We start from the raw sequence: 22525 nt of genomic DNA on the forward strand, positions 1-22525 counted from the left end.
TTGCTCTGTGCCTTGCCAACGTATTCATACATTTGAACTGTTCTCTGTTTTTTGCATTACAACCAACAATGTCAAAGTGTTTTATCAGTTTTTATGTGATGGACTAACACAAAATAGTTCACAATTGTGAAATGGAAGGAAACATGTTTCCCTAAACAAAACCCAGGGTAAACAGCTGATTTATGAAGTCATCTAATTAGCACATAGAGTTCCCCTGTGCCTGTACAGGTCCTGGGTACAAATCCCAACCTGGGGTTTTTCTGCATGAAGTTTGCATGTTCTCCTCAGTGGAAGCTTGGGTTCTCACCGGGTACTCTGGCTTCCTTGTTTAAAAGCTGGTCAAAAACATGACTGTCAGGTTAATTAGTTTCTGTAAATTGCCAATAGGTGTGAGTATGTGCGCGAGAGGTTGTTTTTCCTATGTGTCTCTGTGTTGCCCTGTGATAGACTGGTGGAAATAGGCATCACCTCTCCCATGACCCTGCAAGGACAAGTGTGTTTAGACGATGGATGGAAGTTACCCTGTGTGTAATTGAATTTCAGGATAAATATACTGTAGCTGTTTTTAGAGACCTCAGAGGTTTATAAGAGAACAACGGTTAACAGACAGCCTTATGCAGGTCAAAGGAACAAAGCAGACAGCTCATGGATAAAGTTGAGGAAAGTCAGGGTTGAGCTATGAAAAAATAACTCTACTTTGAATATATCTTGGAGCACTGTTCAGTCTGTCATTTGAAGAAGTGTGGAACAGACTTACAAAGGCATGGCTGTCCACTTAAATCTACTACAATGCAAGCAGAGCATTGACAACTGAAGCAGCCAAAAGGCTCATGGCTACTGCAGAGAAACTGCAGAGATCCTCAGTTCAAGTGAGAGAATCTGGACAACTTTTTTGTGCACACCACAATTTAGGCATTTCTGAAAGAGTGAATGAAAAGAAAGGCATTCTCCAAAGAAACCTACAAGGAGTCCAGTTTTAACTTTACAAAAAGCCATTAGAAAAACAGCAAAGATTGTTCTGGTCAGATGGGACAAAAACAGAACATCCAAAGCCTTTGTGTGGTAGAAAGCTAATACTGCACATCACCCTAAATACCACATACAAACAATGAAACACGGTGGTGGGACCACCGAGCAGTGGGGCTGCTCTTCTTAGCCAGGGTAGGGAATCTGGTCAGAGATGATGGGAAGATGGAACTAAATAAAGACAATCTTGGGAAAGAAAACTTGTGGAAGCTCCAAATCCCTTGATACATTACCTTCTAGCAAGAGAACAAAACTCAACATACAGCCAGAGGTACAATGGAATGGTCTAGATGGGGGTCTGCAACCTATGGCATCGAGCCGCAAGCGGATCTTTTTAAATAAAGATAAAATAACGAATGCAGGTTTTGGCAGTTTTTCAGTTTTTAATGGAATATTGGTACTGGATTTTCATGACAGAATGACACTGAAAGTACCAGTAGTTTTATAGATCAAATTTGCCAATAAAGTTGTCACTAAAAATTATTGAATACTATGTGCTTTTTTTTTACATTACTTTTCACAAATATCAACATGTATGCATCCTCTTTTTGATTTTAAACTTTGATTTTTGATTTTAAAACCTAGCAATAAAATGGCGGTTCTTTAAAAATTACCACAAATTTCCTGTAGCATATATTTATTAAAAATTATAAATTGTCTTTTTTCAAAGGTCATGTAACATTTGTGGCTCTAAACAAGTTTTATTTAGCTGGACCTAGGCCAAAATAGCATTTTAGGGAGTAAAGGTTGCAAACCCCTGGTTTAGATCAAGACATGTTCACGTTTTAGAATTGCCCAGTGAAAGTCTAGACCAAATTTTAAATAAATATCTGCGGCAAAACGTGAAAACTCGTATTCACAGATGCTCTACATTTAGAAAGACTGAGCTTGAGCTATTTGGCAAAGAAGACTAAACAAATCTTTCAGTCCCTAGATTTGCATATCTGGCAGAGACATACCGCAAAAGACATGCAGCAGTAACTACAAAAAAAGTATTGAATAAGGGGGGCTAAATTCAAATGTACAAGACACTTTCAAGGTTATTTTTTTGCATAACATTGAAAAACCATTACTATTTTCCTTTTACTTCAAAATTATCCATCTATACCCCATTCTTCCGCAGAGGGTCGCGTGGGAGCTGGTGCCTATCTCCAGTTGTCTATGGGCAGTTGTTTATGGGTACACCCTGGACAGGTCACCAGTCCATCACAGCGCAACACAGAGACACACAGGGCAAACAACCTTGCACACACTCATTCACATCTAAGGAGAATTTAGAGAGACCGATTAACCTAACAGTCATGTTTTTGGACTGTGAGAGGAAGTCGGAGTACCCGGAGAGAACCCACGCATGCACGGGGAGAACATGCAAGTTTCATGCAGAAAGATCCCAGGCTGGGATTCGAACCCAGGACCTGCTAGGCAAAAGTGCTACTAACTGTGCAGCTCAAAATTATCCATATCTTCAAAAATATCAAAACCAAAACCTCCTCGGAATTTACAGTTCAAGTGATATGAATGTTCTTGCAAGGCACCATAAACTAAATTGTATTTTATGTTTTTTGTTTTTTTTACTGACAGTTATTTCTTTGGTTCCTGTGATGTATTACTTTCTGATTCTGACATATACTTTTTTTTAAACTTGCTGTTATGACCGACTTTAATGCTTCGTAAGTGCTTTAAAGTTCAGGCTTCAGTCATGAACATTAAACAGTTTGGATGTCTTCTTGTATGAACACTTACATGTGGTGTTCTAGATCCAAGCTGGAGTATCTGGTAGAAATCCAGCTTTAGCTGATGCACATTCTTCTGTGGAAAGCTGATGGACTTGGCTCTACAAGACAACAACAGATATAGCATGTCTGCATGAGGCTGCTGTCAGACAAAAACTTCACGCCTTCAGTGCTGATGTTTTTTTTTGTTTCTGACTGGGATTGAATTGTGCTTTGCTGTATATTTTTCCCTGACCAGAGGACCCACAGGGACCCATTACAAACCTGTTGTGCAGTTTCAAAGGGCCCAGGTATCAGTTGTGAGATCCAGCTGGATGTTACTCAGCACCTTACAAAAACACACATTTCAGCCTGACAAGAGTCTGACAGCAGCATAGGTGTGATTAGTGTGTGCAAACAGAAGGTGAAGAGCAGCGATGGCATGGGGCTCAGAACTGTCTTCACTTCCAGCTTGTCTCTCTTCATGTACATGAATGTTAGCTTATACCACACTGAGAAATGCCTCCAGCAACATCTTTCCTGCTGGTTTGCATTCTTCAACTCAGTTGGATGCAACAGATATATACATTACAGTACACTGCACCCAGAGATCACTCTCCTATTCACACACCTTTTCTTCTCTAGAGACATGTCCGTCAGATGTGTGCTGTCCCTGCTGTCCATCAGCCTTTTTTGGGCTAGAGTTTGGTGACAATGTTTCTGTTTGCACACATAACTCTCTGCAGTAAAATGCAAACTCATTAGATGTATATTCTAAAACACACTAATTAACAGCCTCATTAAGGCTTAAGCAGTTCTCCTGCAGAGGCTGTGAGACACGCACATATGCAGAGACCTGCACTTATTGGCGCTTCATTGCTGCTTGTTCTTCTTGTAATTATGGTTAAACTGTGCATATTAGCTAGTTGTCCTTTGAAATTCCTGCTGTTTGGGAGATGTTTTACATTTTTTTGATAACCCTTAAGAAAATATTTGCCCCACTTTAAAAACAGGTGCAGACACTCATATTCTCTGGACCTGATGGACACGCTTCCATTTGGATGTATTTAGTGCAATCTTTTTGGTAAAGGCAGTGCAAAAACAAAGCAGGAAGCATAGGAAGAAAAGCCAATAGTCTCAATGAAATGATTTGTAGCACCAGTGTTGGGAGTACTGGCATTGCAAAATAACGGTGTTAGCAACTGTGTCACTTTTTTGGTAACGGAGTAATCTAACTAATTACTTTTCTCATTTCCGTCATGCTGTTATAATGTTTACAATGTAGTGCGATGCGTTACTACAACTCAATCAGCGGGGTTTAAGAGGAGCACAGCCTGGTGCTGCGGAGAGATCTGCTATTCTCCTGCAGCTGCAATGACTATTTTTTAAAGCTCTTCAAGGAAAAAAGGGGGGGCACGGACAAGCCAAAGCATACGTGACGGTGATTGGCTGAGAAGGCATCAGGTAGGCGGGTTTTCACCACACAGACAGAGTAAACCAACAGCAAGAGAGAAACATGATGATGGACGGCAGTCTTGTGAATTCAAAAGCAGCGTTCCAAAGTTGGAAGCATAGGCAATATTTCATGTTCACTGAAGTTAAAGGCAAAAATGTGCATGTGATTTGGAAGTTATGTCCGGGAACAAAGAAATTATCAACATCCATGACCAGCAACTCCAACCTAATGAAGCACCTCACATCATCTCACCCTTGTACAACACTTGTGGCTAAAAACCAGAGCCCTACTGGGGCCAGTGCGAGCTCTGACAATCCTACACCGTGCAAACAGAAAAGGCTTGATTGGTCACCAACTTGTAACATCATTTTAGATTCTGAAAAGTAACTAAGTAGTTACTTTGCCTAGTAACTAGTTACTTTGCCTAGTAACTGAGTTTCTAACTCATTTACTTTTTGGGGGAAGTAACTAGTAACCATAACTTCCCAACACTGTGTAGCACAGCACACAGACTAATGGAATTATCCTAATGAAAACCATTTAAGGTAGATATGAGTAGGTTTATCTTAATCAAGAGAATATGCATTATCCAAAGGATAAAATTTGTTGATGTCCTTTCATCACTGACCTGTAATTAAAGTGAGAGACATATTGTCTGCCGATGATACACATATGTAAATATGGTGGAATATTCCCAGCGCAGCTTTCATAACACCTCACATTAACAGATCGTTTGTTGCATTTTGCCTGCTCTCACTAGAAGACTTGTTGATTCTATAATTTAGCCCTTATCTCGCTGATGGAGGGTGTTTGTACGGGAAGGTGTGCATCGCATCTGTGTGAGTGTGTTTGCTCTTGAGCAGCCATTCTTTTGCCTGTGAACTATGCACCTGTGACTCTGCAGAATTTTTTTTTTTTTTTGCTGCCTTAATTTGTTCTATTGTTTGCATCTTCAAAACATTTTTCATTTACAATCATTCCCTGCTATTTTGCAAAATCACTACATTTCATTGGGTGGGTGGTGCAGGGAAAGGGGAAATTGCAGGCAGCAGATTATAAAAATCACATTGTGTGTAGTGAATCATCCAAGTTACTTACAGTTTAAATGTGAAAGTTAAAATTTAGTGATTATTGATGTGGAAAGCCTTGTGCAAAAAAGGAGGGTGGTTAGTAATTGTGGGCTGACTGTTATTCAGCATACTCACATTTACAGAAGCTAGAGGCTGAAAACTGAGACAAGATCAATGCTGTATTTTTCGGTCCTATTTAGATTCCAATTGCAGCTTTTTCTGATCAGTTGACTTCTCTCCTCCCCTGAAAACCAGCGCTGTGGCTTTTGATCGGTGACCACACACAGAAGGGCTCACACAGTCAGAGGCATAACCCTAAACTCACTTCAGTCTCTTTTCTCTTCTTCTGTCACGTATGCAAACATGCGCGGAAACAACTGATGGAAAACAATCCAAATGTGTTGGATCGATACTCAGTAGGCCTGAAAGCAGGATATGCATTATTTCATGCTCTGTAACTTAAATTGATCGCAGGATAAAATGATTAGTGAAGGAATCTTTCATGTTGTTATTTTCCTTTTTCATCATATCGAACCTGCTTGAATTCATAAGCAAAGAGAGGCATTTGTATTGCTTATGAGTATCTGAAATCTGAGTTTCAATTTAAGCACACTGCTCAAAAGAATAAAGGGAACACTCAAATAACACTACCTAGATCTGAAGGAATGAAATATTCTCATTGAATACTTTGTTCTGTATAAAGTTGAATGTGCTGACAACAAAATCACACAAAAATCATCAATGTAAATAAAATTTATTAACCAATGGAGGCCTGGATTTGGAGTAACAAACAAAATTAAAGTGGAAAAACACACTACAGGCTGATCCAACTTTGATGTAATGTCCTTAAAACAAGTCAAAATGAGGCTCAGTATTGTGTGTGACCTCCACGTGCCTGTATGACCTCCCTAGAACGCCAGGGCATGCTCCTGATGAGACGGTGGATGGTCTCCTGAGGGATCTCCTCCCAGACCTGGACTAAAGCATCTGCCAACTCCTGGACAGTCTGTGGTGCAACGCAACGTTGGTGGATGGAGCGAGACATGATGTCCCAGATGTTCTCAATCGGATTCAGGTCTGGGGAACGGGCGGGCCAGTCCATAGCTTCAATGTCTTCATCTTGCAGGAACTGCTGACACACTCCAGCCACATGAGGTCTAGCATTGTCCTGCATTAGGAGGAACCCAGGGCCAACTGCACCAACATATGGTCTCACAAGGGGTCTGAGGATCTCATCTCGGTACCTAATGGCAGTCAGGCTACCTCTGGCGAGCACATTAAGCGCCATGCGGCCCTCCAAAGAAATGCCACCCCACACCATTACTGACCCACTGCCACAGCTCTTGCTACAGCTCACATTGATGTGCCATCCTGGATGAGCTGAACTACCGGAGCCACTTGTGTGGGTTGTAGAGTCCGTCTCATGCTACCATGAGTGTGAAAGCACCACCAACATTCAAAAGTGACCAAAACATCAGCCAGAAAGCAAAGGTACTGAGAAGTGGTCTGTGGTCCCCACCTGCAGAACCACTCCTTTATTGAGTGAGTCTTGATAATCACCAAAGATTTCCCCCTGTTGTCTATTCCATTTGCACAACAGAATGTGACATTGATTGTCCATCAGTGTTGCTTCCTAAGTGGACAGTTTGATTTCACAGAAGTTTGATTTACTTGGAGTTATATTGTGTTGTTTAAGTGTTCCCTTTATTTTTTTGAGCAGTGTACAACCAGTAAATATTAAACAGACTCACTAATTACATTTGGATTTATCAAGCCAAAAATTATTTTAAATATAGCTTATGTGTCCTGAACTGAAATGCTAAAAAATGACCAAAAAGTCAAGATTCTTTATTGATACATGCTCTTTAATACTAATAATCTTTTTTTATGTTAAAAACCAGGACAAAGAAAAATTTTATGTGGTTTTCAAACAATTTTACAAACAAAAATTGGGAACCTGAAAAGAGAAGTGTACAATTGTATCCAGCTGGCCGAGCGTTAGACCCACCTTTTGCTGTCAACTTTGCACATCTAGAGACTGAATTTTTGTCTTTTCTTCATTGCAAATTAAGTCAAGATAAGACAGTATTTGTGAACAACAGTTTTCAAGTCTTACCACAGCTTCACAATTGGATTTATGTCTGGACCGATGGGAGCCTTCCAGACCATTAATAGGCTTTGACATAGAGTATGTTTAGGGTATTCTTGCTACAGGGTGAATCCTGAAACCTTCACAGAACATCTGTATTCATATGGCTACTGAATTACATACAAATGGACTCTATTTATTTATTTAGAAACACAAAATTATGCACCACTTTGCGTTGAGTAATTATTTAAAATCTTTATTTTGTAACTTATGTGGAAGTAGTAATCATAGCAGTACAAATACTGTTCATTGTCTAACAGGGGACAGTAAGGGCTGCAAAGGGTGTGCAAAGAGTGTGGAATGTTGCCAAAAGTTTGAACCTTTAAACTTCTGCTGTGTGTTACTGTGAGTGTAGTTTTTATACTTATGAAACAAATATTTCCATAATAATATTTCTTTAAATATATTATTTCAATAAATAAAGGCAGCTAATGAGACATCGTTGAGAATTAGTCATCCAGAAGGCTGGTTTTATTCAGCAGATCATTCTTTAAAACATTATTTTATTAAAATAGTATTTTATCTGATCTTGCATTGTGAATGGTTGTCTAAAGGTATGCTGATTATTGCCTAACTTGACTTCATTTCCAGATTCTTCAAGATAATCCTTGGTTCTCAAACATAAACATTGCATGGTAATGTTGCATCACTCTTTTGGTCATGATTTTCAATCATCTTTAATCAACTTGTTTATATTGTACATAGCCCATTAGTCTTCGTTATTCTTTAATTCTGCTTGGTAGTTTAGTTGGATTGTTTTACTACAGTAAAGAGTTTGTTGATTGAAATATGTTTGACTTTGAGTTGACTTATTTTTGTTAATAAATTCTTGTATTTTAAGAAATTCTGTGAATTCATTCCATGTTTGTGCAGAGTTTTGCTGTTCAATAATGTCAGAGCTTGGTCACCCTTTTGATTTTGTCCTAATACCATTGCCTTACTGGGCTGGTATTCACAGGACAACCCTTAACAGACCCTAATATTATTTGATAAAATATTAAATTATTAATATTAAATAATATTTTCAGATTTATAGTCACAACACTTATGAAGCAACATTAGAAGTCATTTAGAGTTCTATTTAAGCCGCTTGGTGAGAGTAAGCCGTAAATATGCTTTGTTTAAGCGTTGTTGTCAATCAACGCCACAGAGAAATGTCTGGTTCTTTTCTTGCTAAATGGTCCCCATCAGTTTCAGCCTTGCCCTGTTAAAATTTTGTGACTTGAACCACACATGGAAGAAAAATGACGTTGGGAGGGAATCAATACAAACATTTTCAGACCAAGTAGGCTGGTCCTTTTTACACAATTTTTATGTGAAATATTGACAATAGGAGGTATTTGAATAGAGACATCACTGCTTAATATCTTATCAAGCAAGGCTGTTATTTGTTGTCTGAAATGTACTTTATTGCACTTTTAACATCACTCAACAATACTACACTACACTGTAAAGTTACGGATTGATGTCCTTTTGGCCTCAGCCTTGTATCGCCTTTTTCGTGTAAAACGTTGCCCAGTCCTTTAATTTTCTGGGATCATACCAACAGGAAGGAGAAAAAAATAAATAAATAAAAAAAATAAATAAATAAAATAAAATATATATATACAGTACAGACCAAAAGTTTGGACACACCTTCTCATTCAAAGAGTTTTCTTTATTTTCATGACTATGAATATTGTAGCTTCACACTGAAGGCATCAAAACTAGGAATTAACACATGTGGAATTATATACTGAACAAAAAAGTGTGAAACACAACAACTGAAAATATGTCTTATATTCTGTGGGAACCAGGCATGTAGAGTCCATCCGTTCACCTCTTCTGTGCCGCACAAAGACACGGTGGTTGGAACCAAAGATCTCAAACTTGGACTCATCAGACCAAAGCACAGATTTCCACTGGTCTAATGTCCATTCCTTGTGTTCTTTAGCCCAAACAAGTCTCTTCTGCTTGTTGCCCGTCCTCAACAGTGGTTTCCTAGCAGCTATTTTACCATAAAGGCCTGATTCACACAGTCTCCTCTTAACAGTTGTTCTAGAGATGTGTCTGCTGCTAGAACTCTGTGTGGCATTGACCTGTTCTCTAATCTGAGCTGCTGTTAACCTGCGATTTCTGAGGCTGGTGACGCGGATGAACTTATCGTCCGCAGCAGAGGTGACTCTTGGTCTTCCTTTCCTGGGGCAGTCCTCATGTGAGCCAGTTTCTTTGTAGCGCTTGATGGTTTTTGCCACTGCACTTGGGGACACTTTCAAAGTTTTCCCAATTGTTCAGACTGGCTGACCTTCATTTCTTAAAGTAATGATGGCCACTTGTTTTTCTTTACTTAGCTGCTTTTTTCTTGCCATAATACAAATTCTAACAGTCTATTCAGTAGGACTATCAGCTGTGTACTGTATCCACCTCCTGCACAACACAACTGATGGTCCCAACCCCATTTATAAGGCTTGAAATCCCACTTATTAAACCTGACTGGGCACACCTGTGAAGTGAAAACCATTTCAGGTGACCACCTTTTGAAGCTCATCGACAGAATGCCAAGAGTGTGCGTAGCAGTAATCAAATCAAAAGGTGACTACTTTGAAGAACCTAGAATATAAGACAGTTGTTCAGTTGTTTCACATTTTTTGTTCAGTATATAATTCCACATGTGTTAATTCATAGTTTTGATGCCTTCAGTGTGAAGCTACAATATTCGTAGTCATGAAAATAAAGACAACTCTTGGAATGAGGACGTGTGTCCAACCTTTTGGTCTGTACTATATACAGACCAATATATATATATATATATATATATATATATATATATATATATATATATATATCTGCAGCACAATTTGACAGCACAATTTCTACTTGATTCCAAAGCATTTGTATATTTTTGGTTGTACATTTCCTGTTAACTGATAGCTGTATTGTTTTTACTAACATTTTTGGTTAGTTTTTTTTTTTTTTTCGTGTATTTGCAGTATCAACATTAATGGTATTATTATTATTTTTTTTTTTTTACTGTGTCCTGTCCGGCAGAGTAGCACTCAGAATTGTTGTCTGAGTGCCAAGAAGAAGACCAACAGATTTACCTTCAGAAGTGGAGTATTACATCTAATGCTATAATGCTCCGCTAGATATATATAAACAAAATTTTATTTGAAACTGCTATAAGATCATTTCAATTGCAATTGACATGAAGATGGAAATGAAAAGGGAAAAAAAGAGGCAAGAAAAAGAGAGAGGTAAGCCAAAAAGGAAAAAGGGAGAGAAGGACGAAAGAATAGAGAGAAAGAAGGATGAAGGATACTGAAAATTGCTTCTACATCTGCAGAAACATATAGAATAACAGCAATGATTAATATTCATAAAATAATAAATGCAAGATGCATTTGATGGTAACTGCGGCTCAAAATACGACATCTGTCCAAACACCTGTGGGTGCAAGTGTGAGCGTGCTTATGTATATAAGGTTTCTTCAAGAAATTTGCAATAGCGAGTGTTAGCAGCCACATTCCTGCCTTCCTGTACCCAAGTCAGACATGCAGGAGATCTGACTCACAGACATCCAAGGACCCCCCAGAGCACAGGAAACCTAAGAGGACCACCGCCGCGACTACCCACAGAGCTACCCCCAACCAGGACACAGATATCAAACACATGCCCCCGGACCCAAAAGCCATGAATCCCTTCCCCACAGGGGCACACCCCCACAGATGAACTCCAATCCCCAAAAGCCGATGAAGACACATCCAAACAGCGCAAGTTCCACCCTGCCCTCCACCACACAGCACGCCGCAATGGCAAGGCAAGGACCCCGCGCAATGCCACCCGGCCTCCACCCACAAGCACAACAGAGCAGACACCACCGAGCTCCATACTCACAATGGACACCCCAAACGGACCCCACACACAGATGGGACAACCTCACCCGGCAAGAAGTCCCCTGCCGGCTGTACGCACCCAGGGCAGGCAACCCCCACCATGCCCCCACAAGCACACAAACACACCACATCACTGCCACTGCAACAACAGTCCAGGGAGAAAACCAATGAGCTCAGCTCCACCATCACCATCCACACATTCAAAAACACAACACAATCATCCCACCCCACCAAGCAAACCGGCCAGCTCCTCCACCAAAGTGAAGCCACATCCCAATTACCTCCACAAATTGCCCGGCCAAGACCCCCCCAGCCGGAATCCAGTGCCCCACCCCTCCAGCCAATGGCCCGTGCACTGAAGCCAGGGACCAAGACCCTAACTATCCTGAAAGAGCCGAAACGCCAGCCCCAGGACCAGTCGACCCCCAAGATCCAACTCTCAACCCCAGTCCAGACCCTGACCAGTAGGCCCACTACTTCTCCTGGCTTCAAACCCTAGACGGCAAACAACTAACAGGGGTGTGGAAAGACCCCAAGTCTACCTCCGCCCGCTCAAATGTGGTGTTGATGCATGTTGCTGTAGTTGTAGTGTGCCGTTAAAAAAACAAAAACAGGTGGGACAGAGGGTTTGTCATGCCCCCACCCAGAACCCTCAATGTCAATATGCAACTCAACCCTTAGAGGTGGGCATTGGTTCATTGGTATTATGATTGTGTCACACTTAACCCACTCGCTAATAATGTTCTAGGTGTTGCAGTTTCAGTTTTTGTTGACTGTGACAGACATTTCGTCCCACAGGAGTCTCTGCACTGTTCTGTGTCCTACTTTGAGAACTGTTTGGGGACATTTGAGCACAGTGCGCAGGGCTGGTCATGTCAAACAGAACGATAGGAAGCTGCAGCAGCCAAAACAGGTCGTCTTTTCTGCAAACATCATTGTAAGGGTGGAAAACCCTCAAGTTGTTAAGGAAAACTGGTATATTGTGCATTGCCAATAATATTGTTTTGCAAGCCATCCACCTGAAGAGGCTGATTTAAAAAAAAAAACTCGACTGTTTCTGCCCTTGGATTTACGCCCTTGCCAAGCCCTTGGTTTATTCAGCCTACACCTGCCTGCCTCTCAAGCCTGCCTGGAACAACAGTCAAGAGGACTGTCCCTGCACTCTGTGTTGCGACCATAGCTTCTGAGTATTTGGATCAGTCGGCCATCCGACTTCAGTCTGTTGAATGCTTCCACAAAAAGTGTCTGGATTATTTCCTCTTCTGGGTTCTGGACATCATTTCCAGTGTGAGAAGTGATTCGTGGAAGCTGACTGCTGGTCTCCTGTTTTCTGATCCTGTTTTGCTGAATAAACCTTTTAACTTTTTACTTTGTGTTTGACTGAATTTGGGTCCTCTGTCTCTGGTCATAATAATTATAGGGTGCGCTACCCTTGATGCAATTTATTGTACAAATACCAGAAACTAATCCAACTGCTTTACAAAGTATTGACAATATCTGAGAATATCTCTAGCCTGGATATTAGGGATCAGCTAATCAGGAAAAACTGCAACCTTTGCAAACCTTTGTCACAATGTGAAAGGTTTTGCCTATAATGCCTAAGCATAAGCTGCTTGAGGCAATGTCCTATGCACTAGAGTTTTTTTTTTTTTTTTTTTTAAAACATCACCAGACTCTATGATAAAATTGTGAAAGATTTTTATATTCAGAGCTGAATCCATATGTTCATCCATTACAAAAGGCAGATCTGGAAAACCATGCATATAAATTGGTTAAGTGGGAGGTGTGAGTAAGCTAAGGAAATGAGAAGGAGAACATATTTGTTTTCTTTTAAATTGATTAAACATCCTTTAAAAGATGCCTTCACACAGATGCTCTGCCACATATATTTTCACAGACCCAGCTGAAAACTGTTCCCGCGCACTCCTCCTCACTGTCTGTGTCAATATGTTTGCTCTGTTCAGATGCATGAGTTTATTTTGTTGACTTATTTTCTGCAACAGAAACAATCGCTGCAGATATTGGGAAGAGGATTAATTTCATGCAAATGTATGCAAATAACTGTGTCACAGAACTTCATCCACATTGGTGCTATGCAAATTGTGTTTGCTAAACAGGCATATTGGAATCGTCCGCAATTTCCAGCCCCCTCACATCCCACCCACCTCTTAACTCTCTTCCCAGCCCAAACTCCTTGCATCCTCTTTCTCACGCCAGCACAGCGCCAATGCTTCTGGGTCTCCTCTTCAGTCTCCATTAATCCTTTTCCAACCTTTTTCCCCTCCTGGCTAGCGTCTCTGCCCGGACCCTGTCCCAACTGGCACCTCCACCCACCCCTGCCTCCCCTGTAATCCTGCTCTTCCTTCCTCCGCCTCCTATGCCTCTGTGTGCTGCATGGCTGTTAGTGATGTGAGGAGCTGCTAATAGGGCTTGAGCTAAACATTGTCATTGTGCCTGGAAAGTGCAGTGCAGGGAGCCATGCAGAAGGCATCCAGAAAGCCTGCCATAGGAGGTTAACAGAACACAAACAAGACAAGACTGAGAAGAGAAACATAAGAACCTAAGGAAATAAAATAGGGCAACAGGAACACAAATCTTCCAGCCCGGAAGATGAAAGAGAGATTGATGGAGAGAAAATGAGTGTCACAAAAAATAGGAGAGTGACAGAAGAGCTTCTTCTACCAACAGTGAAGGAAATTCACAGTGCGGTGTATGTGGGGTGATGGGGTGTCCCCTTTCTCTCTCTATGCTTCAACTGTTTTTTTCTAGTTTTCCATTTTATGAGGAGATGGTGACACCACGTGTGACTCTTTTTTTCCCTAAAGACCAGGGATTATGTGCATGTGTTTAAATGTAAAGGCCTTCTAACAACCCTTCCCATCAAACCACCTTAGATTTAGGAGAAGCACATGCCAAAACACTCAAAGCGAGACTGATATTGCAGTTTCTTAAGCCTGTGTGCCTATTTAGTAGCACCAATTAAGGTTCCCCAGCTCCAACAAAGTGGTTTTACAAAATGAAACCTTGAAAAACAGTTTGTCACACTGTGATTGAAGTGCCGTAACGGTGCTGTGTCGAGTTGTATGAGTCCTATGTGGTGCACTGAGGCAGTCGGTCACGGGAATATGGTTGAAGGGAAAACTATTTCCATGCTGCATGTGAGGAACAGCCAGCCACAGTCTCACACCTAAATGGCATTTGTGAATAATATGCTTTCCTTTGCTGCAAATGCAAGCAGTGCAATACAGCTAAGTAATATCTTTCTGCAGAGCAATACTGGCTGTCAGGATTATATGGATGAGTTGATGTCTGTGGTGTGTGTGTGTGTGTGTGTGTGTGTGTGTGTGTGTGTGTGTGTGTGTGTGTGTGTGTGTGTGTGTGTGTGTAGATGTGGGTGCCTGTGCACGCTTGTCAGATCCATTTAGATAGCAGGTATAGTGGTTGGAATGAACTATTCAGAGAAAGAGGGACAGTATTTCGTTAGACATGCATCATTAGTGTCTGCGACCAGTCACATGGTTGACTGTTTCTGAGCCATTCCAAAGGGATTGTGGAATAAAACAGGCCCAAAAGGAAAGTGTCACCAAATAAAACAAATGCACACAGATTTGCCTTTGTGGCTGTTACGCAGTCGCATGGTTAACCTGCACGTTAAAGTAACATTTCAGAACATTATGCTTTGGTCCTTATGTTTTGCATTTGAGTATGTCAGGAACTAGATTATTATGCATATTCAGAATGTTTGCAAAACTTCTGTGTTGCATATAGGTTGTGGATTTCCATCATGGAAACCATATGATCAACTCAATATGGAATTGGAAGCTGTGGCACCAATTATTAAGTTACATTCAAGTTGGAATTGTTGTATTTATGAGATATATCAATAAAAATCTTGTGGCCAATTTCCACTTTTTAGGTTTTGTGAAACCTAAAAATACCCGTTATGTCTGTGTCTTTTAGGAAGTATAACAGTATTTAAAATTTTTTTGCTAGCCTTCCAGCCTTTTTTTTTCTTCGAAGGGCAGCAGATACAATGTTACATGGCACTGTTCAGTTTAAATTGTCTTTAGCATCTTGTATTAGCGATTAGTGCAATTGGCATGGCTAGCATTTCTTAGATCACACTCACCTTGTGTATATATTCTAGAGAATGTAGATCCAGACCTAAACTCTGACATAAACTCAACATTTTCAAATCCAGTATGTGTCAGGACAGAGACTGGTCACATGGATGAAAGGATGAAACAGAGCATGCTTGCTCTACACTGATCAGCATTCCTGTTATCTGCTTTTAGTCTCACCTACCTCGCAGTCTGAATGAACCGCAGAAATGTCTCATATTGTCGCGGCAAATACAGGTTCATTTTGAATTTAAAATACCTAAAACTAAAAGTCACAAACTCTGAGTGTTTGTTCTTCATCCAGCTACAGCATGCTCATTGAAGAGTGTTGTCAGCACAACTTTGTAGCCCTTTCCTACAGTGCATTCAGTGATTGAATAAGATTCGGTTTTTCAGTTTCCAATCAACCTGTCACTGGTCAGAGCCAATCAAACTCTGAACCTGCGGACTCCAGTCGAGAGATTGTTTCAGTGTATCTCTAAAGAATAGGCGCACAGAAAAGGGGAATACCTAAAGGGAGCTTTGAAACAAGACCATGACTTAAAAGGAGTGAATGAATTATGTTAGAAAGAAGAATATGTAACTCACAGGCTTTATCTGGTTCCTGGGCACATCTCTCAAAAACAGCAAAAAGTAAAATACTAGTATTGTTTATTTATTTGTTTATTTATTTTTTAGATCAGATTATTTGCTTTTTGGCCGTTGTTACACATTTTTGTCTTTCTTGCTAATCCCGATAACAGCACAAACAACAACAGTTATGCTATCTCAGTTTGATTAATTGGATACTGACTGCTGGGATAAGCCTGCCAGTTGGCTGTTTACTTCAGGTGATATTCTCTTCCTATTTGAATACTTGCATATTAATTTGTTTTTATTCCAGCATTGAGAAACCAAAACCTGTAGCCTGCAACATTTAGCCTAAAAATGGTGAGTGTTCAGCTTTTAGCCAAGTTAATTTATCAAAATCAAGTATTGCAAAAGTGAGGCGTACAGGAGCTTTGTTTTATCTGTAAATGGTGGCACTCCTTTGCAATATGTTTTGGCTTGTCAGCACAGCAAAGTTAAAATAATTTACCTTGCAATAACCAAATCTTGTTCACACCACAGAGTTTGTTTGTAGTAATGTGTAGAAGGTTTAATTTGGTTAAACCACCGCCAGGTTCATCTGTCTTTCTAGAGTCAGATCTAATCATTACATTGCAAAATAACTCCTGTTTTATGTTAGTGTGATGCAATGTGATTTGATGTGACTAGACAAAGCACAAAAGAAAGGATACTATGCCATAAATTAAAACCTAATTAATTAATTAAACAGCTACCTCTCACAAGCAGGTGTTGACCACATCTGGTTGCACTTTTATAAAAGTGCAGCATTTAAAAACTTGCAGGGTTACAGATGTAATCAACACGATTCAGTTATAGAGTAGAGAGTGGTGAAGTGCTTTTTCTATATTGTGGACAATAAAACAGCTTCTTACCATTAAACATTCAGTGTTGTAAACTAACACCAGTACCACGTATAAAATATCACTCTAATCCCAATGAGGTAGTTTTGCTGCACTTAGGATCTTTAGCAAGTAACACAATAGAGCTTAATATCTTTACAAATAACCAAGGCTATCACATTTGTTAATGTCTTTGAATTAGTAAAACGTGCAAAAAAGTTAGAATATTCTGGATTTTGTTTTTGCAGTTCGTCACTCAGGACAATCTGAATCTGAAGCAGACGAAGCTGGGTCACTGCTGGACCACCACATTCACAGCATGTCGATATCTCAAGTGTATATTAAGGTTAGTTGTGCTAATTTATAGTTGGCTGTTGTTTGTATCTTTACTGCCTCCACCATCTTTAGCTAGGTCTTATTGTTTGTGACATGCTCCTTACCTGTGTTATTTTGGTTATTTCTGTTCATTGAGAAGGATAATACTATTAAATTTGATTTGACGGTTTCAGAATAGATACATTAAAAAGGTTTCAAATTGTTTAATTAAAAATTTAAAGGAATTAGCAAGTTTGTTTTGTAGAAGTGTAAAGAATAATTCCTTAGTTGATTGGTGTGTGTGTTGCAATCTGATGCTACATGTTTAATCTGTTCTTTGTGTTTGAGCATAGTTTGTTCACAAATACATCCCAGCAAATATTCACTGATTATCCATGACTGCTAAACCAATTAAACTTTTCGCCCTATCCCAGATTCTCCCAAATCTTAACAGGAAGACGGTCACCAAGTCAAATTCTGCTTAAGGCTTCATACAACCTTGGGTTAGCCCTGCATATGTGTGTCAACAGGAATCCTTTAAAATTTACCTGAATGTAGAGACAAAAACAACCATTAAGTCCAGCAGAGGTAAGCAAATTGCAACTATTTTTGCATCAGGTTGCAGCTGTTTTCTCTTCACCCTCTGGCACAGTAGATGCAGAATTGGTGAAAAGAAATGTTTTACTAAACTAAAGAACTTGGAATGATGCATGTCTTTCACTTTTTCATTCAGTGATAAAAAGCTTTGATAAGTTAAGATGTATCACAGAGTAAGATTATTCATAATAGACTTAAATGATCCTAGAGGCTATGTTGTCTGGGGCCTAAATGCCCCTGGTAGGGTCTCCCATGGCAAACAGGTTCTAGGTGATGGGTCAGACAAAGAATGGTTCAAGAACCCCTCATGAAAAACACAATATCGAGGCACGTGACGTCGCCCGGTACGGCGGAGCCGGGGTCCCACCCTGGAGCCAGGCCTGGGGTCGGGACACGTCGGAGAGCGCCTGGTGGCCGGGTTGCTCCTCGCGGGACCCGGCCGGGCCAAGCCCGAACGAGAGACGCGAGGCCATCCCCCAGTGGGCCCACCACCTGCAGGGGGAACCGTGAGGGACCGGTGCAAAGAGGATTGGGTGGCGGACGAAGGTGGAGACCTCAACGGCCCGATCCCCGGATGCTTAGGCTGGCTCTAGGGACGTGGAATGTCACCTCGCTGGGGGGGAAGGAGCCTGAGCTTGTGCGGGAGGTCGAGAGATATCGACTAGAAATAGTCGGTCTCGCCTCCACGCACAGCGTGGGCTCTGGAACCCATCTCCTTGAGAGGGGTTGGACTCTCTTCTACTCTGGAGTGGCCCACGGGGAGAGGCGGCGGGCTGGTGTGGGTTTGCTTGTTGCCCCCCAGCTCAGCCGTCTCGTGTTGGGGTTTACCCCAGTGGATGAGAGGGTTGTATCCCTGCGCCTTCGGGTTGGGGAGAGGTCTCTGACTATCATTTCAGCCTACGGGCCGAGTGGTAGTGCAGAGTACCCTGCCTTCTTGGCGTCCCTGTCGGGGGTGCTGGATAGTGCCCCTCCCGGGGACTCCATTATTCTGCTGGGGGACTTCAACGCCCACGTGGGGAACGACAGTGACACCTGGAGAGGCGTGATCGGGAGGAATGGCCTCCCCGATCTGAATCCGAGTGGTGTTTTGTTATTGGACTTCTGTGCTAGTCACGGATTGTCCATAACGAACACCATGTTCAAACATAAGGGTGTCCATCAGTGCACTTGGCACCAGGACACCCTAGGCAGGAGGTCGATGATCGACTTTGTTGTAGTATCATCAGACCTTCGGCCGCATGTTTTGGATACTCGGGTGAAGAGAGGGGCTGAGCTGTCCACTGATCATCACCTGGTGGTGAGTTGGATCCGCTGGAGGAGGAGAAAGCCGGACAGACTCGGCAGGCCCAAGCGCATAGTGAGGGTCTGCTGGGAACGCCTGGCGGAGCCCTCGGCCAGGGATGTATTCAACTCCCACCTCCGGGAGAGCTTCGACCAGATCCCGGGGGATGTTGGAGACATAGAGTCCGAGTGGACCATGTTCTCTGCATCTATTGTCGATGCTGCTGCCCATAGCTGTGGCCGTAAGGTCTGCGGTGCCTGTCGTGGCGGCAATCCCAGAACCCGGTGGTGGACACCGGCAGTAAGGGATGCAGTTAAGCTGAAGAAGGAGTCCTATCGGCTGTGGTTGGCTTGTGGGACTCCTGAGGCGGCTGACGGGTACCGTGAGGTCAAGCGTGCTGCGGCCCGGGCTGTGGCAGAGGCAAAAACTCGGGCCTGGGAAGAGTTCAGTGAGGCCATGGAGAAGGACTACCGGTTGGCCTCGAAGCGATTCTGGCAAACCGTCCTGCGCCTCAGGAGGGGGAAGCAGTGCTTTGCCAACACTGTTTATAGTGGGGGCGGGAGACTGCTGACCTCGACTGAGGACATTATCGGGCGGTGGAAGGAGTACTTCGAGGATCTCCTCAATCCTGCCATCATGCATTCCGTGGTGGAAACAGAGGCTGGGGACTCGGGGTTGGACTCTTTCATCACCCAGGCTGAAGTCACCGAGGTGGTTAAAAAGCTCTGCGGTGGCAAGGCTTCGGGGGTGGATGAGATCCGCCCTGAGTACCTCAAGTGTCTGGATGTTGTAGGGCTGTCATGGTTGACACGCCTCTTCAACATTGCGTGGCGGTCGGGGACAGTGCCTCTGGACTGGCAGACTGGGGTGGTGGTCCCCCTTTATAAGAAGGGGTACCGGAGGGTGTGTTCCAACTACAGGGGGATCACACTCCTCAGCCTCCCTGGTAAGGCCTACGCCAGGGTATTGGAGAGGAGAGTCCGACCGATAGTCGAACCTACAGGGTGCTCGAGGGTTCATGGGAGTTTGCCCAACCGGTTCACATGTGTTTTGTGGACCTGGAGAAGGCATTCGACTGTGTCCCTCGTGATGCCCTGTGGGGGGTGCTCCAGGAGTATGGAATCGGGGGCCCTTTATTAGGGGCCATCCGGTCCCTGTACGAGCGGAGCAGGAGTTTGGTCCGCATTGCCGGCACTAAGTCGGACCTGTTCCCAGTGCATGTTGGACTCCGGCAGGGCTGCCCTTTGTCGCCGGTCCTGTTCATAACTTTTATGGACAGGATTTCTAGATGCAGCCAAGGGCCGGAGGGGGTCTGGTTTGGGGACCAGTGGATTTCGTCTCTTCTTTTTGCGGATGACGTGGTCCTGCTGGCCCCCTCTAGCCAAGACCTACAGCATGCGCTGTGGCGGTTCGCAGCCGAGTGTGAAGCGGCTGGGATGAAGATCAGCTCCTCCAAGTCCGAGGCCATGGTACTCGACCGGAAAATGGTGGCTTGTCCTCTTCAGGTTGGAGGGGAGTTCCTGCCTCAAGTGGAGGAGTTTAAGTATCTCGGGGTCTTGTTCACGAGTGAGGGAAGAATGGAGCGGGAGATCGACAGACGGATCGGTGCAGCTGCCACAGTAATGGGGGCGCTGTGCCGGTCCATTGTGGTGAAGAGAGAGCTGAGCCGAAAAGCAAAGCTCTCAATTTACTGGTCGGTCTACGTTCCTACCCTCACCTATGGCCATGAACTTTGGGTCATGACCGAAAGAACGAGATCATGGATACAAGCGGCTGAAATGAGCTTCCTCCGTAGGGTGGCCGGGCACTCCCTTAGAGATAGGGTGAGGAGCTCGGCCATCCGGGAGGAGCTCGGAGTAGAGCCGCTGCTCCTCCACATTGAGAGGAGCCAGTTGAGGTGGCTCGGGCATCTATACCGGATGCCTCCTGGACGCCTTCCTCGGGAGGTGTTCCAGGCACGTCCCACCGGGAGGAGGCCCAGGGGACGGCCCAGGACACGCTGGAGGGACTATGTCTCTCGGCTGGCCTGGGAACGCCTTGGGCTCCCCCTGGAGGAGCTGGAGGAGGTGTCTGGAGAGAGGGACGTCTGGGCGTCTCTGCTGAGTCTGCTGCCCCCGCGACCCGGTCCTGGATAAGCGGAAGACGACGAACGAACGAACGAACGACTTAAACATCTGTTTGCTTACTTCCTATACATTTAACTTTTTCCTAGACATTCCCCTAAATCCATTAAATTTGGGCAAATTACATCAGCGCAGAGGGACACTACTTGCTTTGGAAATCCTTATCACGACCAGATCTGCCTTTTCATCTGTTTTTAGAATTAGAGGCCCTAACTCAGGTTTGCAAACACATAACACTGACATATAACTTTAAAATTTTTTTCAACTGTCTTTTACACTTTTCCATGGTTCTTGGGTTCACTTCTTTCCCTCCATGTTACCAGACAGGCCTCTTTCTTACACAAAGCCCAACAATCACCCTAAGATGCTTTAGCTGTTTTTTTTGGTTTGTTGGTTGCTGAGTGAAAACATTGTTTACTTTAGTGATAGGTCAGCTGAAACTCTGAGATACTTACCATGAAGAGTGTGTCAGATTTTATTAAAATCAAATTCTGTGACTGTTTCTTCACCTTCATGTATTGTCTCTCAAATGTTTTCAACCAAAGCAACCTCTATATATACATCTATGAAATGGATTCTGTAGCACCATTCTGGGCTTGATTTGACCTAAAAATCTTTTTTTTTTCCTCCATGCCAGAATACAACCCAAAGATGTTGTATTATTAAACAGGAATTTTCCTTTAATTCATACAAATAGAACAGACACCACAAAGGGACAGTAGAACATTCAAAGCAGTAGAAAAATTGAGAAAAACACACTCACACATACAGAGTTAATTAGACAATACAGATGTATGTGTCAGTGTAATAGTGTGGCAGTTGGTGACAGCCACTGCGCTGACATTCAAACCTAGAACGCCTCCGGCTCTGTTCTCTCCGCCTGTATATGTCCTTAAGAGCTCTCATGTTGTGTGAACATCACGTTCTATGTTTTTGCTTTTGCTCACTCTTTGATCCACAGAAAATTCAAATGCTCTTGCATTTGATAGAAATGCAAAGTGATTGAGATGGATGGGGTGTTATTGAGCTAGAGGCTTGCAACATGTGGAGATGGAATGTGAGAAAAAGAATTTGGATTACGGAGTAAGACGGTGCAGGGAGGTTTATTCCACTAGTTGTCAGAGGTGCTGCATTATTGATGTGCTCAGGATCCCACATTGTCGCCAGGACTTGTAGTGTGTTACGTCATGTCCTGTACATCTGAGTGTGTGTGCACGCCTCACGCATGAAATGTGGTTGCACATGTCTCACTGGAGTGCAACCTGTCAACACCTCCATATCACGGGGAGCTCAGTCGGTGACAGTACTGCGTTTCTGTTGCACTGACCACTTGGGAAGGCTGCTCTCACACACA

At 42.8% G+C, this 22525-nt stretch overlaps 1 long non-coding RNA gene across 1 annotated transcript in view; it reads left to right on the forward strand.

Moving 5' to 3' along the window:
- LOC124874241 overlaps positions 1 to 17730 on the forward strand; it is a 148403-nt gene extending 130673 nt beyond the window's left edge. The window contains exons 3-4 of the long non-coding RNA XR_007039730.1: positions 17103 to 17200; positions 17604 to 17730. This is a non-coding gene — a long non-coding RNA (uncharacterized LOC124874241). The remainder of the gene's footprint in view (positions 1 to 17102; positions 17201 to 17603) is intronic.
- Positions 17731 to 22525: the final 4795 nt, after the last annotated feature.

Source organism: Girardinichthys multiradiatus, chromosome 9 (assembly GCF_021462225.1).
Source record: "Girardinichthys multiradiatus isolate DD_20200921_A chromosome 9, DD_fGirMul_XY1, whole genome shotgun sequence".
NCBI lineage: Eukaryota > Metazoa > Chordata > Actinopteri > Cyprinodontiformes > Goodeidae > Girardinichthys > Girardinichthys multiradiatus.